At 43.9% G+C, this 17,566-nt stretch overlaps 1 protein-coding gene across 1 annotated transcript in view; it reads right to left on the reverse strand.

Annotated features, from left to right (window-relative positions):
• The window catches only part of uts2r2 (urotensin-2 receptor 2), a 58,810-nt gene that overhangs the window by 9,103 nt on the left and 32,141 nt on the right, over nt 1-17,566 (reverse strand). The gene's annotated exons all lie outside the window — the stretch shown is intronic.

A 17,566-nucleotide genomic window follows, 5' to 3' on the forward strand; every position in this document is an offset into this window, starting at 1 on the left:
GATAGAACTAATAAAAACTAATGAAAGAAAGAGAAATCAAGTGAATCACAGATGTGTGTGATGTTATTGTGGACGGCGGATGGAATAAAAACACTGCAGTTAATCTACCAATCAGACACGTTCAGCATTGCATGCCCCGCCCCCCGAAAGTCCTGGGACCGTTGAAAAGTAGTACCCCCCAAAGCAGGGGCTTTTTAGGGGGGAGATTATCTACCCCTGAGCCAAATTTAGACCCTGGGTCCACCGGTCCAAACGCACCTAGTTCAGGGGTAAAGTTCCTCCGGTTGAAAATGCCTTATATGTATGGAATAATAATATTTTCAATCAGATTCTTTTGAAGGAACTTTCAATAAAGTCTGTTGATTAATAAGTCGCAAGGTCGTGATGTTCACAAACGTGTGGAAGGACCCTGTTTACTGAAGTAGGAAGAACTTGTCCTCTCCTGACAGATATCAGCACCCTAGAGCTCTGTGGTCTTCTGTTTGACAGGAAATGAAGCTGCGCAGAAGAAACGATTCAATCATATCAACACTTTGTGCAGTCACATATCCTCTTCAGGTGAAATCCCAATTCCCCACTTGGCCCTGCTCCTAGTTTTCTAAGTGCCCTCGACTGGATAGTGGCACTTCAGAGCAGAGCTGTAAGGGTTAGAGAAATAAATCTACACCTTATGAAACATAATAATGTCTGAGCTCAGTTTTCAGTCCAGCTGTGCAACAGTACCTCCCTGAGAAGTCCCTCATTTTAAGTCTTTAGGTAAGGACTTGATTTATTAACCCCCCGGTTTGATGCTGTGTGAAGTATTAGATTTCACAGCCGGACCCTCACAGCTGAACAGAAGAGGATCGTCTGTGCTTGAATTCTGAGTTCTTGGATAGTTCAGTCATATCTTTAAAGACAACAGAGCAGAGAGAGGTGAACTCTGTTTTTGGAAGCAGAGATAACACCTACACAGATTTATACACTGTTTTGAGTTGAAGAGTTTTTATGGATACAGATGAAACAAAGTTCCTCTCCAGTGAACGGTAAATGGATTTATACGGTGCTTTTGTAGCCTTTCCAACCACTCTCAGCACTTTTACACGACTCATTACATTCACACCGCTTTCACGCACTGATGGCAGAGGATGCTACAGCAGGGAACCATCAGTTTTAACTTATCCCATTCACTCACAGCTGAGAACGTCACCAGGAACAAGCTTGGGTTCAATGCCTTGTCCCAGGACACTTCGGCAAATGACGGCAGGAACTGGGATCAAGGCGGAACGACTATAGATTGTATATAAAATGGACACAGTATACGTGACGTCACCAATCTGTTCATGAAGTACTGTTTTGGTGCCATACTGGAAATGCTGAACTCAGCCAAACTTCTGTTGAGCTAGTGTGAGGTAAAGAGGCGGATCTTTAACCTTTTTGTTAACAGCTACAGGGTTCCCACCTGTCAATCAAGTCAGCTATGTCCTTATTTGGGCAAAACTCGTAAGTTTAATGTCTTCAAAAAATAACGAGTTACAAAAAAACAGTGTGTGCGGATAGAGAAATTAGCTATGCAGACATAATCTGTTTTTTGAACCAGGCTGTAAACATGTTTATTTCTGCTGTAAAGATCGTCTTCTTTGAATGGGTGTGTACGTGGTTTCTGGTGTTTCTGCAGCCAGCCTCAAGTGGACACTCGATGAACTGCAGTTTTTAACACTTCCGCATGGGCTTCATATTTTAAAGGTGACATATCACGCTTTTTTCATCAATATATATTGGTCTAAGAGGTCCCCAAAACATGTCTTTAAAGTTTATGCTCAAAAAAAACACTTTGAAATCAGATTTTGGAATGCCTGAAAAACCCTCTTCTTCAGTCCTCCTCAGAACACTCTGTTTTCTCTCTGACCACGCCCCCTCAGGAAGTGGATGTGCCTCGGCTGTCCAGCACGTTGATCTAATGTTTACATGTTGGCTGAATATACACAGCTGCTCAGAGATCACGTTACTTCAACCCTCTGAATCTGATCCTGTCAATGGGCTGAACAAGCTCCGAGCTCTGACTCCGTGACAGACCGGATATTGTTGTTACGTAACAAAAACACGGAAGTCTGAAACGGCTCGTTTCACACACATTTACAGAAAGGTGGAGAAATCAAAACAGGGGCAGAATGGATTTTTTTCATTCTCGGGGGGTTTGTAGACATGCCAGGGAAACATATTTCAGGTAGAGAACCATTAAAAAGTCCATTTTGCATGATATGTCACCTTTAAGACTGGAGGTTGCTGCTTTGAGATGACCGAGTCATCCACTGAGCCACAGCCACCTTATAAAGGAGCGGATTTAAATATGGAAAATATCTTGATTTACTTTAAACAAGAGAACAGATGTAAGAAAGGCACACTTCAAATCTCTACAGGAAACTGAAGTTAGTTCTGCATGTGAGGCTGAAAAGCAAGTCTGAAGATAACAACACTGTCGGGCTGAAAGAAATACACTCGAAAAGTTTGAGATCTCCAGCTTTAGGATGAAATTTCAGAATGCACGTTTAATGCACTCTAACCTTGACAGCTGAAATTAATTTGACCTTCTCTAAACTTTTGAATGCACATGTCAATGCACAGAAAGGTTCAACAAATAATACTTTATCATCAACAGTGGAGTCTTTCTAATGATACATGAGTCACTGCAGTACATAACAAAAAGACCAGGGCGTCTGTAGAGACTGAACGATATTACCAAGCAATACACTCCAGAAGTGAATCTGTTTTCAGTAACCTTGTCTGTTATGAAGAGAGGAGAGCAGTCTACATGTAGGACAAGACTGGATTAACCTGTCAGCTCTTGACTCCAGGTACTCTTCTCCTGGAATATCCAGTTTTAAGTCTACCTCTGTTTTTGTTCAAATTCTGAAGTATATAAAAGCTCTGTTTGAGTATGCAAGCCTATTAATGCTTTTTTACTTTAGTACAGGTTTCTCTAATAACATCACTGCCTTAGATTGCATCAGTCTGGCATCCAGCACCTCTGCTAGGTATTTGGGAGTCCTATTTGATCAGGATTTTTCCTTCAACTCCCAAATTCAATATTACATAGATCAGACACATCCTGTCTCAGAGTGACGCAGAAAAACTAGTCCATGCATTTGTTACCTCCAGGTTAGATTACTGTAACTCCCTTTTATCAGGCTGCACTAATAAGCCTCTAAAGACTCTTCAGCTAGTTCAAAACGCTGCAGCTCGAGTACTGACTAGAACTAGGAAGAGAGAGCACATCTCTCCAGTGTTAGCTTCTCTACACCGACTCTCCATAAAATCTAGACTAGAATTCAAAACCCTTCTTCTGACCTACAAAGCTCTTAATGGTCAGACACCTTCATATCTTAAAGAGCTCATAGTGCCCTATTACCCCTCTAGAAGACTACACTCCCAACATGCAGGCCTGCTGGTCGTACCTAAAGTCTCTAAAAGTAGTATGGGAGGTCGAACCTTCAGTTATCAGGCCCCTCTCCTTTGGAATCATCTACCAGTCAGGGTCCAGGAGGCAGACACCCTCTCTACTTTTAAGAGTAGGCTTCAAACTTTCCTTTTTGATAAAGCTTATAGTTAGAGCTGGATCAGGTTTGGACTAGCTCTTAGTTATGCTGCTATAGACTTAGACTGCAGGGGGAAGTGACACACTGGGATCCTGTCTCTCCCTCTCTCTCCACTCTCATGGTGAAACGCCGTCTGCTGAGACTATTAGGCTTGGAAAGGGCCATACATGGAGCTGCAGACAGAGAGATGCATTGGGGGTATTATAGGACCGGGTTTAAGCTAGAAAGAAGAATGCATAGATACACTGTTTTATTTTCAAACATCTGTCCATCATGGATAATATTTATATGATGTGTGCTGGAGTGGTTATTCCTTGTATCTGGGGCTGCAACTAACAATCATCTTCTCCTTTAGAGGCTCATCCTCCTGACATGGAGCCAGAGTAAAGACACAATGTTTAGTTCAGCTCACAGCCAGAGACCAACACAGCGTGCACGGATGAGCTGATGAAGTCATTTTCATTTGAAATGGTGGGATGACATATAAAAGCCAATTTTATAAATGTAATGGAAATGCAATGTAATGGCTCTCAATGATTGCCTCCAGGGAGTATCAAAGTGATTATTACCTTGAAATGTTGAATGAGTGGTACATGAAGCTTGACTTTCATGAGACCGCAGTGTTTCATCTACATAGGGGGGCAGACACATATTGATTTTTATGGAAGCTTGAGGTGTGGAGAGCTGGATCGGCTGAGAAAAACATCCCTGAGCAATTGAAACACCGGCTGACATGATGTCAGAGGAATGAACCGAAGAAACAAAATGTTTCTGGTGTTTTATCAGAGATGAGAGACCAACCAGAAGATCGCACCTCGCTCAGGAGACTGAATGTAACAGAGCTACAGCCAAATTCTACCAGATCTGTGTCTCCGTTCTGTCTCCGATCCGTCACAGCACCACTGCCTTCACTTAACTACAACAACAAACCGTCATGATGAGCGGAGCCAGACCTGGAGTCAATAGGGCAGAGGTTTTCAGAGGACCAGAAAGACAACATGGACTCCAGACCGTTTAAAGATCGTATAGATCAGAAATATTCATCGATTATGGATGTAAGCTATGAACAGCCACATATCAGTGATCCATGTCGACTACAACAGGACTTTAAGATGATCACTGTGTCAGAAGGTAACAGGACTTTAAGATGATCACTGTGTCAGAAGGTAACAGGACTTTAAGATGATCACTGTGTCAGAAGGTAACAGGACTTTAACATGATCCAGGGTTCCCACTCTTTTCCAGAGATCATTTTCCAGGACAATTTAGTTCCTAAATAATCTAATATGTTCCTCTCAGTGGAAGTCCACATTGAAAGTCTATGGCTATCCATGAAATCACCTCTTACATGCTTAAAAATGATAGCAAATTGATTATAGAACAATGCAACCACAGATGTACAGCACTTCACTTTATTAGTGCAACCAAGCAACAATGATGGGCAACTCTCATCTCAGCTTTCTATTCTCAAAAAATATAAAATTAGCTAAGAAAAAAACAAAAGAGCCAGCAAAGGACTCTGGAAGCTGCCTTACTGAAATAAATAAATAATAATAATCCGAGGATCAGAGCATAAATTGACCTAAATAGAACTAAATGACAAAAATAGCCACAAATGTTGAATGGAGATGTGTTTTTTTAACTTTGTCAGGTTGCACGCAGTCATGTTGGAATAATTTTCCAGGACATTTTACTTTTTCTCCCATTTTCCAGGTGTTTTCCAGGACTGGAAAACTAGTCAACTATTTTCCAGGTTTTCCAGGACGCGTGGGAACCCTGATGATCACTGTGTCAGAAGGTAACAGGACTTTAAGATAATCACTGTGTCAGAAGGTAACAGGACTTTAAGATGATCACTGTGTCAGAAGGTAACAGGACTTTAAGATGATCACTGTGTCAGAAGGTAACAGGACTTTAAGATGATCACTGTGTCAGAAGGTAACAGGACTTTAAAATGATCACTGTGTCAGAAGGTAACAGGACTTTAAAATGATCACTGTGTCAGAAGGTAACAGGACTTTAAGATGATCACTGTGTCAGCAGGTAACAGGACTTTAAGATGATCACTGTGTCAGAAGGTAACAGGACTTTAAGGTGATCACTGTGTCAGAAGGTAACAGGATAACAAAGTAGAGCATAATTATTTATATTGAACTAAACCTGCAAAATCAAAACTTTATAGTTCTGCATTATACTCAGTGATGATAAAAGTACAAAAGTAATGGAATACTATCCAAATGAGCAGAAATTCAACCACAGAAAGGCTCTGTGACCTGTTGTTTGTATGTTTTTCTCTCTATGCTGGACCCAGCTGGTCCTGCCTGCTCTGAGCTGGTCCTGCCTGCTCTGAGCTGGCGCTACACTCCAAGCCCTCGGTCAGAGCAAAGCCGTGTCGCTGACGGAGCAAGGCACACGCATCCTGTGCATTTTCGGGGTAACAGGTTGCCTAAGGTTTTATCATCCAACGCCAACACCTGAGCTTAATACCAGAGTAGAAATGCTTTTAACACCAGCACAGAAAAAAACACTTCATCACACTGCCCCAGTAGAAACCTAATTACTCCCACAGGATGGTAATGAAGAGGTGGAGTGGGAGCATTGGGTCTCACTGGAAGCTGAAATATATCCTTGTTATTCAGACTACTTCAGGTTGAAACCCTTGAACGATGTTAAAGCTGTAAAATACGTTTTTCTGCATCATGCATCAGCTGCACTGAGGCCAGAAGAGGCTTCCATCGCTCTCAAGGACTTGTTAAAAATGTCTGCTTTACAACTCCAAAGCTTCTTTAGCTTTTTACAAAATCAGAGCAGGAAACACACCTCGCTGAAAAGAAACCAGAAACCCTCCAACAGACTACAGATCCATTAAAGTTACATCACTTTGGTTTGGTCTGAAATAAGTTAACTCATCAAAGATGAAGTCCATCAAAAGTCAAGTCAGCTTTTTTTATACAGCACATTTAAAACCACCAGTGTTGCAAAGGCTCGATCGCCCCTGGGTTTGAGGCGATTCTTAGGCACATCCAGGAGCAGCCGGTTGGTTGACCTCAGTGCTCAAACTGGAGTATAAACATCAGCCAAGTAATATGGTGCCAATCCATTGAGGTCCTTGTTAGAACTGTTAAACTCAATCCTGTGACGGACTGGAAGCCGATGGAGAGAGAGCAGCACAGGTGTGATGAGCTCTTTCTTTTTCTTCCAGTCAGGAGGCGAGCAGCAGCGTTTAGAGCGAGCTGCAGGCGATGAATGGACGACTGCTCTAAGAACCACATACAAGGAGTTAGAATAATCAAGCAGAGAAGTGATAAAGGCATGTATCAGTCTCTCTAAATCTTTGGGAAGGAGGTAGGCCTTTACCTTAGAGATAAGAAGAAGCTGGAAGAAGCTGGACTGAACAACAGAAGAGATCTGTTTGTCAAATTTAAAAGCATTTCTAAAATAAACACCAAACTTTTTCTCGTTTAGGTTGGATGGATGGATGGATGGATGGATGGATGGATGGATGGATGGATGGATGGATGGATGGATGGATGGATGGATGGATGGATGGATGGATGGATGGATGGATGGATGGATGGATGGATGGATGGATGGATGGATGGACTTAACGTCACTCAAAAAGAAAGGGATCCCTGCAGTCCTAGTTCAGTTGTTTAAGTTCAAGGGCAAAGATATTTGAACATCATCTGCAAAGCAATGAATCAAAAGGCTCGGTCCTGATGCCCCGGAGACTACAGAGTGATAAACCTAATAAATGATAGAAGTCCTGATTCTGAAGTATTTTGTGACTCAGCACTCAGAGACCACTGTAAATGAAGAATTTTCAGGTTCTGGAGTTTTGATGTCTTTAGATTCAGAGTCAGACAGCTCAAACATGCAGGCTGTGAACTCTCTCTTGACCTGTCAATTAAAGAGTTAGGCCACGCCCACACAGTCCTGAGAAATGCTCTGACCTGTAAAATAAGATGTGTTTGAACAGAGTGACTTCAGAGTTATGGATGTTTATTTTCACTCAGATGTTGTTGAAGCTTGATTACATATTACATTTTGATATTCTATATGCATTTTAAATATTCCATTTATGTTTCCAGAGGCTTTAAATACCTGTGTGTGAAGGTGAGTTATTGTTAGTGAGAATAAGTTTTCCTTTCATCATATATTATTTAATCTGTAGTGTATATTATTGTCTTATGTCATCGTGTACATCAGGTTCATAGTTCATATTTCATGTTTGTAGGTCTGTATCTGGACAGTAAAGCTCATTCTGATCTGATTCTGATATTTGAAAATTCTGAAATATTCATAATGTAACGTTTAGTTTAAAAAAGTTGAAAAACATTTCACGATTGAATCTGAAGTTGGTACTAAATGAAGGGAAACCTGTCAGCACTCAGATGTGCGTCAGATTGTTCTTTGCTTCGAACAAATCCAAGAAGAGTGTGTTTCAAGAACAACTTTGATCTTAAGAACAGTCGGTGAATGAGGCCCAGTGAGGAGGATCCAACTGGATGTCGGCTGGCCTCCCCCTGAGTTCACGAAAGAAAGAGGTGAGAATCTAATTTTGGAGTGAATGATGCTCATGCACATAATAACCCCCGATGATGTCAACACAGGGTATCAGAGTTATTCAGGAGGCTGTGAATGCCCTTATAAAGCAGTTTGGGTGCTGAGTTTGAGAAGTGTGTGTATTTGCCAGAAGTGAACCGCAGTCAGAACCGATGTTTGCCTTTCATGCTTTTTATAAACCACCCCGACCAAGAGGTCTCTCTTCAGCACCCAGACTTTGAGGAGCTGCAAATATACGCTTTAGAGTTCTCCACGATTGAAAATTTGGAATGGAGACTATCTTTTTAACAATACATGTAAACACAACACCTGATAAAACGTGAGGCCAGAGCTGCAATGCTCCAAGAATCAGTGCACACGTTCCTGTTGTAACGAGTTTCTGGGTTTCTGCTGAGGCCGGCCTCCAAGGTCAGGCTGCTGTTTTCGAGGCAGCGGTCCAGCTGAGGTTATCTAATTCCCCTGTGGTTGTTCGAGCTGCCAGGTTACCCCCAGACTGGCAGGCCGGCCTTTCTCACTGACCTTCCATTGCTCTGTTTGTATCTGCCTGTCGAAACCTTATCTCTTCATCACTTATCTGCTCTCTACCTGTCTCTCTGTGTGTGCCCACCCTCCAGACTGTCTCTCTCCTTGTCATAAAGAGGACACCCTCACATCCAGCAGACCCACTGGTCATCCCTCCATCTTATTCTCTCTCCATATCTTCTCCATGGAGCCGACAGATGCTATGAAATCAGTTCCTTCTCTCTGCAGCTCAGTCTTGATTGTGTTCCTGGAGCTTTAATTAAACTTTGTTTGTCGCCGGCACCGTAAAGAGACCTTGTTATCTCAGCATGATAATCACCCGTCTAGATATCAGAGTCAGACTCTCAACAAGTCAGAACCTCTCAGTAATCCAGCCTGCATGCAGTCCAAAGAGTTCTGCACGATGCACAGAGGGGAGTTTGTTTGAGAAGAGACAATACATTTATGATGCATTAAAGGGTAACTAAACACCAAGTTTCCATGAGTTGCATCTACCCTGGAATTTCAAAAAATGCCTTCAGAGCGTCAGAGAACCAACACTGACAGAGCGGGGGTGAAGCCACGCCCACTCACTCCTTCATGCTGTTACTATCAGCTGCAGCATCAAACAGACACACAGATATCAGCAGAGCAGGGCTAAGAGCTCAAGCCCAGAATGTTTCCAAAGCCCTAAATATTTGACTGTTGATATAACTCTGAGTCAATCCCTTCAGTCAGAAAGCTAATTAAGAAGGAAATATCACCACCTGTTGTTCTTTCTGAACCGCCGCTGGGTTATCTGTGGCGAGCTGTTGTTGTGATCATTGAGTGATCATAGACTGGAATGTAGTATCTGTAACGTCACCAGTCTGTTTTTGAAGCGCTGTTTTGAAGCCAATCGTCGGTCGGAGCCATATTGGAAATGCTGAACTCAACATAACTTCTGTTAAGTTAGTGTGAGGTAAAGAGGCGGGCTTTGAGCCTCAGCTAACAGCTACAGTGTTCCCGCCTGTCAATCAAGTCAGCTGTGCCTCTCGTAATGGAAAACTCGTAATCTTAAAGCAAGGGTTGGTAGTCATGGAGAACTAGCATGAATTTGAATGTGGCATTTCCTCAGGACTCCGTCTAACTCCTCCCTCCCTCCCCCCCCTCCCCTCGGAGCTCCTCCAAAACGACGCCCCCGCTCACATGCACGAGCGCCACTGATTCACGACCAAGCGTGCCGGATACGGCCCTGGTGGTGAGGCTTTCAGCAGTGTGACTGCCCCCTGGTGGCTGGCTGCAGTATAGGTCAAAAAATCCGTCTCCCCCATTCATTTGAATGGGGGAGCAGTCAAACTTTAAAAAATAAATACACGTCTTACGAATGTCTCTCACATCCGTATGCTGTGGTGATATGTAGTTAGTATGTGAGTGTTTTGTGCCCAATGCCTCTTTTTCCTGAAAAGTTTCTTTTTCGTTAGTTATTAGAGTTTAAAAAACGGGGTTTTACTTCCGGGTTTCCTTTGATTCACAGACGCCGTAGAACGAAACTTCAAAGGACACACAGCGTCTTGTGACCAAGCGGCAAACTCCGGTCTCAAACGATGAAGCCAATGCGGAAGTGATATAAACTGCAATACATCGAAAATCCGCTTGAGGCTGGCTGCAGAAACACCAGAAACCACATAGATATGAATGGGAAAAAGACGATCTTTGCAGCATTAATAAACATGTTTACAGCCTGGTTCAAAAAACGGCTTGGCCCTACAACGCTAATCTCTCTAATGGCACACACTGTACGGGGGGTGAATTTTTTTCTAACATGACGGTTAAGAAGATATTAGGATTATGAGTTTTGCCCAAATAAGGACATGACTGACGTGACTCCCGGTCGGGAACACACAGCCATTGGCTAAGAGACTCAAACTACGTCACACTCTGCCTAGTTGAGTTCCGCATTACCAATATGGCTGCTGCCGTCGATTTGCTTCAAAACAGCTCTCAGGAACAGATGGGTGACGTCACGGATACTACGTCCATATTTTTTACAGTCTATGCTTGTGACGTTACGCTGTAGGGCGGAGCTTATTACAGTGGCTTCACAGGCTTTGGCTGCACAATGGCTGCGCCCAGGAGAGGGATTTTTTGGCTTCAGAACTGTACAACGGGAAGAGGCGGAGCAACGCTGTCCATTTTTATTTACAGTCTATGTTCACGACCACATGATGATGACTGATTCAAAACCGGTCCTCAGCACATGGTCTACAGAAAACACCAAAACATTCTCATAGTGAAAGTTAAAAACACAAACAAACATGAAATGTACGCTCTGCAGGAGGCGGGCAGAACGGCAGGACGGGATTTGATTGGTTTCATCATTTGGCTCCTGATGGCAGGGATTGGTTGGTGTTTTCCCAGGTTTACTCCGGCTGTAGATAGCAGCTTTTTTTACCTCTTTTTAAAGAACACATTATGTATTGATTACCATCGATCATTTTAACCAGTATAAAAACAGTGGATCTAAATCTGACTACCAACCCCAGCTTTAAGCACAGGGTATATCTGTGTCCGTCCCTGAAGCAGCACTCTGAACGACAGTGACAGGTGTAATCACTGTGGATATTGTCCTCCTGTGGCTTGTCATATTAAGATATTCGAGCATGTGATGTCTCCGCTGGGAATTAGAAACCCATGGAGAGCACGGAGGGAGCAGTTGTCCCATTTCTGTCTTATCCCATCTCTTCCTCCTCCTCTTGTTCCTCACTGAGCAGGTTTCATTGAGTTTAATATCACACTGTCACCGTTCCCTCGGCTGTGTGAGGGCAATTCTTACTTCATTGATGCGAGATGTCTGCGCTATTCACAAAAGCCTGTCACTGGAGACGAGGAGGGAGGCAGCAGCGTTCACTCCTCATTAGCATACGACCTTCAGTCGACGTCTCTCCCCTTATCATCAGGGGACACTGTCAGCAGCCAACAATGCTGCACTGTGGCTCACTGGCTGGGTACAAGGCTTGTGTCGGACTGTGTCTGGCTACATGGGGATTTTCAATGAGGCAGAGACAGGATGGATGAGGAGAGGGGAAGGAGGCAGGATTAAAGGGATAAATCCAAGGCGTGGAATAACCAGGAGGAGGGCTACTTTTCTGAAATACTGCTGATTGAAAGTGGCATACAAGTAACATTACAGTGCAGGAGATGATGGACAACAAGAGAGATGAAGGGGAGGAGGGAGGAGCTTGAGAGGAAGGAGGTGGTTCGCTGTTAGATATGACAGAGTAAAGCTGTCAGGTAGAGGTAACGCTTCATTTTCAACAGATTCCTTAAGATGTCACCTCTAAAGCTGCAATACTGGTGCAACAAAGTCATCTCAATAAGAGGTGTAGGAGTCATTTAACATGTTTGTCATATGTGTGTAAGCATGTGTTCCTCTTAGAGAGAGAGAGAGAGAGAGAGAGAGAGAGAGAGAGAGAGAGAGAGAGAGAGAGAGAGAGCGCCTCTGGACTCTGAGTGTTTTTAAAAGTAAACTAAAGACTTACCTTTGAAATCTGGCTTTGAATTATTAGTAATTTCCTTTTAGCCCTGGACTGTATTATTACCATGATGACCATTGTCACTGTTCCTACTGAATTTTTTTAATACTGCCTGTATAACTTCCATTTAATTTAAATTCCATTTGTAACATTGTATATATCTAAATTGTATTCTAGCTTTATTTATCTATTTATTTTATTATTTTTTTTTGTAACAACTGAATTTCCCCCCCAGGGGATCAATAAAGTAATATCTGATCTTATCTTATTGTTTTAGCATCATTTGTATTGATGTTCTTTTAATTCCATGATGGTATACCTTTTTTTCATTTTTCTGGTATTTCTGATTTTATTTTATTTTATTGATTTTATCATAATTTTATTGTATTGATTTTATCATAATGATTTAATTTTATTGATTATATCATAATGATTTATTTTATTTGATTGATTTTATCATAATTATTTTATTTTTTTTATCATGTTGATATTATTTTATTGAAGTTATCATGATTTAATTTCATTAAATCAACTTTATCATAATTTTATAGCATTGATTTTATAATAATGATTTTATTTTATTGATTTTATCACAATGATTTAACTTTATTGATTATATCATAATGATTTATCTTATTTGAATGATTTTACCAAAATGATTTAATTTTACAGAATTGATTATATCATAATGATTTTAATAAAATTGATTATATCATAATGATCTTAATTGATTTAATTAATTTTATTATAAGGATTTTTATTTTATTTTATTTATTTTATCAAAACTATTTAAATTTTATTTTATTGAATGTATCATTTTGATTTTATTTGATTGATTTTATCATAATCATTTTATTTGACTTTATTGTTTTATCATGAGTTATTTTTAAGTATTTCATAACACTTTCCTCTATCTTGTTTTAGCCTTGTATCATTTTACCTCTGGCTGTTTTCTGTCTGTTCTTTTGTGAAGCACGTTTGGGCTGCATGCCTGAATGAATGAAAGGTGATAATAAATCAAAATGAGTTGAGTCATTTTTAAATAACATTTATTCATCTTATTTATCTATTTATTTATTTATCTGATCTTTTTAACTTTAATTGGTTTAAAATTTAGCTTTCTACCCTTACTTATTTTATTAATTTGACTGCATTGATCTTTTTAAAATTTTTAAGTATTTTTCATGATTACATCTTTCATTATTTTACCATCTCTGTTGTTTCTATCTCTGTTCTTTAATGAAGCTCTTTGGGCTGCATGCATGAATGAATGAAAGGTGCTTTAATAATAAAGATGAGCTGAGCATGAAGTCCACGCTGTCACTCCAATTAAAACAAAGAGAGGAGCTACTAAAAGGGACATTCCGTGGAGGCAATAATCACACTGAACCTAAAGACAGAGAGCGTAGAACTGCTGAGAGCAAAACTAGAGATCCGCCAAGACATGCTGTCTGAAAAATTACAAAATTACAAGTCAGACAAGTGTTCTTCTCAAATCTTAAAAACACCAACATCCACATCCACAGCTAACAGCAGTGCTCAGCCTCCAGGCTTCACTGTGAGGAGTTATCTGGCTACATCAGGGAGACTTTATGAAAAGTGCTTTATAAATAACGCCTGATTGATTTGTTGATTGATTGAAGTACTCTGGTGTTCCACTGATGAGGGCTTAAAGTCTGCACTGCATACTAAGATGTGAGAAAGGCAGAGCAGAGACATCTCTTTAGGAAAGTCTGGCTGTCTGAGAAACTTCTACTTCAGATGTGACGGCAGCGAATATCACGTACAGGAGTACAGAAACTATAAGAAAGCCACAAAGCCCGCAAAGAGAGGAGAGTGTGTGTACGGAGAAACTTAGACTCAGCTGAGCTCTGAAGGATTTACACCTCAGACAGAGAGACGGAGAACTACTTCTTCTCTTTCATGTCTCTCTCTTTCAGAGGTTTATGGAGAGGAGATAGAAGCCGTGTCTCTCCTCTCTCATCATGGGCAACGTGAGATCTCTGGCTAATAAGATGGACGAGCTAACAGGACAAGCCAGGAGTCAGACGGAGTTTCAGGAATGTAGCATGGTGTGCTTCACAGAAACGTGGCTGCATCAGGATATTCAAGACCACAACGTCTCCATTGACGGCTTCCAGACTGTCCGGGCAGACCGGGATAACACAGAGAGCGCTGTGGGCCTCCGACCATATTATCTCACATGTCATACTGGTAGCTGTTTACATCCCCCCTCTGCCAACCAGACTACGGCATCCAACGTTCTCAATGCTGCCATAGCCAGACTCCAGACAGACCACCAGAGTGCCCTCTTCCTGATCTCCAGACAGACCACGAGAGTGCCCTCTTCCTGATCTCCAGACAGACCACCAGAGTGCCCCCTTCCTGATCTCCAGACAGACCACCAGAGTGCCCCCTTCCTGATCTCCAGACAGACCACCAGAGTGCCCCCTTCCTGATCTCCAGACAGACCACCAGAGTGCCCTCTTCCTGATCTCCAGACAGACCACCAGAGTGCCCTCTTCCTGATCTCCAGACAGACCACCAGAGTGCCCACTTCCTGATCTCCAGACAGACCACCAGAGTGCCCTCTTCCTGATCTCCAGACAGACCACCAGAGTGCCCCCTTCCTGATCTCCAGACAGACCACCAGAGTGCCCTCTTCCTGATCTCCATACAGACCACCATAGTGCCCTCTTCCTGATCTCCAGACAGACCACCAGAGTGCCCTCTTCCTGATCTCCAGACAGACCACCAGAGTGCCCCCTTCCTGATCTCCAGATAGACCACCAGAGTGCCCCCTTCCTGATCTCCAGACAGACCACCAGAGTGCCCTCTTTCTGATCTCCAGACAGACCATCAGAGTGCCCTCTTCCTGATCTCCAGACAGACCACGAGAGTGCCCTCTTCCTGATCTCCAGACAGACCACCAGAGTGCCCCCTTCCTGATCTCCAGACAGACCACCAGAGTGCCCCCTTCCTGATCTCCAGACAGACCACCAGAGTGCCCCCTTCCTGATCTCCAGACAGACCACCAGAGTGCCCTCTTCCTGATCTCCAGACAGACCACCAGAGTGCCCTCTTCCTGATCTCCAGACAGACCACCAGAGTGCCCTCTTCCTGATCTCCAGACAGACCACCAGAGTGCCCTCTTCCTGATCTCCAGACAGACCACCAGAGTGCCCCCTTCCTGATCTCCAGACAGACCACCAGAGTGCCCTCTTCCTGATCTCCAGACAGACCACCAGAGTGCCCTCTTCCTGATCTCCAGACAGACCACCAGAGTGCCCTCTTCCTGATCTCCAGACAGACCACTAGAGTGCCCCCTTCCTGATCTCCAGACAGACCACCAGAGTGCCCCCTTCCTGATCTCCAGACAGACCACCAGAGTGCCCTCTTTCTGATCTCCAGACAGACCATCAGAGTGCCCTCTTCCTGATCTCCAGACAGACCACCAGAGTGCCCTCTTCCTGATCTCCAGACAGACCACCAGAGTGCCCGCTTCCTGATCTCCAGACAGACCACCAGAGTGCCCTCTTCCTGATCTCCAGACAGACCACCAGAGTGCCCTCTTCCTGATCTCCAGACAGACCACTAGAGTGCCCTCTTCCTGATCTCCAGACAGACCACCAGAGTGCCCCCTTCCTGATCTCCAGACAGACCACCAGAGTGCCCTCTTCCTGATCTCCAGACAGACCATCAGAGTGCCCTCTTCCTGATCTCCAGACAGACCACCAGAGTGCCCTCTTCCTGATCTCCAGACAGACCAACAGAGTGCCCTCTTCCTGATCTCCAGACAGACCACCAGAGTGCCCTCTTCCTGATCTCCAGACAGACCATCAGAGTGCCCTCTTCCTGATCTCCAGACAGACCACCAGAGTGCCCTCTTCCTAATCTCCAGACAGACCACCAGAGTGCCCTCTTCCTGATCTCCAGACAGACCATCAGAGTGCCCTCTTCCTGATCTCCAGACAGACCACCAGAGTGCCCTCTTCCTGATCTCCAGACAGACAACCAGAGTGCCCCCTTCCTGATCTCCAGACAGACCACCAGAGTGCCCTCTTCCTGATCTCCAGACAGACCACCAGAGTGCCCGCTTCCTGATCTCCAGACAGACCACCAGAGTGCCCTCTTCCTGATCTCCAGACAGACCACCAGAGTGCCCTCTTCCTGATCTCCAGACAGACCACCAGAGTGCCCTCTTCCTGATCTCCAGACAGACCACCAGAGTGCCCCCTTCCTGATCTCCAGACAGACCACCAGAGTGCCCTCTTCCTGATCTCCAGACAGACCACCAGAGTGCCCTCTTCCTGATCTCCAGACAGACCACCAGAGTGCCCTCTTCCTGATCTCCAGACAGACCATCAGAGTGCCCTCTTCCTGATCTCCAGACAGACCACCAGAGTGCCCTCTTCCTGATCTCCAGACAGACCATCAGTGCCCTCTTCCTGATCTCCAGACAGACCACCAGAGTGCCCGCTTCCTGATCTCCACACAGACCACCAGAGTGCCCTCTTCCTGATCTCCAGACAGACCACCAGAGTGCCCTCTTCCTGATCTCCAGACAGACCACCAGAGTGCCCTCTTCCTGATCTCCAGACAGACCATCAGAGTGCCCTCTTCCTGATCTCCAGACAGACCATCAGAGTGCCCTCTTCCTGATCTCCAGACAGACCACCAGAGTGCCCTCTTCCTGATCTCCAGACAGACCATCAGAGTGCCCTCTTCCTGATCTCCAGACAGACCACCAGAGTGCCCAATTCCTGATCTCCAGACAGACCACCAGAGTGTCCTCTTCCTGATCTCCAGACAGACCACCAGAGTGTCCTCTTCCAGATCTCCAGACAGACCACCAGAGTGCCCTCTTCCTGATCTCCAGACAGACCACCAGAGTGCCCTCTTCCAGATCTCCAGACAGACCACCAGAGTGCCCTCTTCCTGATCTCCAGACAGACCACCAGAGTGTCCTCTTCCTGATCTCCAGACAGACCACCAGAGTGCCCTCTTCCTGATCTCCAGACAGACCACCAGAGTGCCCTCTTCCTGATCTCCAGACAGACCACCAGAGTGCCCTCTTCCTGATCTCCACACAGACCACCAGAGTGCCCTCTTCCTGATCTCCGAGGACTTCAACCATGGATTTATTTTCCACAGAGCTTATTATTGTATTTGTATAACTTATTGTGTATAGAGCAACTGTAATGACTGAATTTCCCCCCTGGATGAATAAAGTATTTCTGATTCTGATTCTGAAGTTGTTTGGAACAGGAAACATAATAAAGATGTGTGTGTTAGTTGAAACATCAGAGCTTAAGTGGAGGAAAAAGTCTGGAGACGTACTACATCTAGGAGGAGGTGAATAAACTCTCTCCGGCACATTCCTTTAAAGTGACCAGCTCAGAAACGACT

Source organism: Notolabrus celidotus, chromosome 18 (genome assembly GCF_009762535.1).
Source record: "Notolabrus celidotus isolate fNotCel1 chromosome 18, fNotCel1.pri, whole genome shotgun sequence".
Classification (NCBI taxonomy): Eukaryota; Metazoa; Chordata; class Actinopteri; order Labriformes; family Labridae; genus Notolabrus; species Notolabrus celidotus.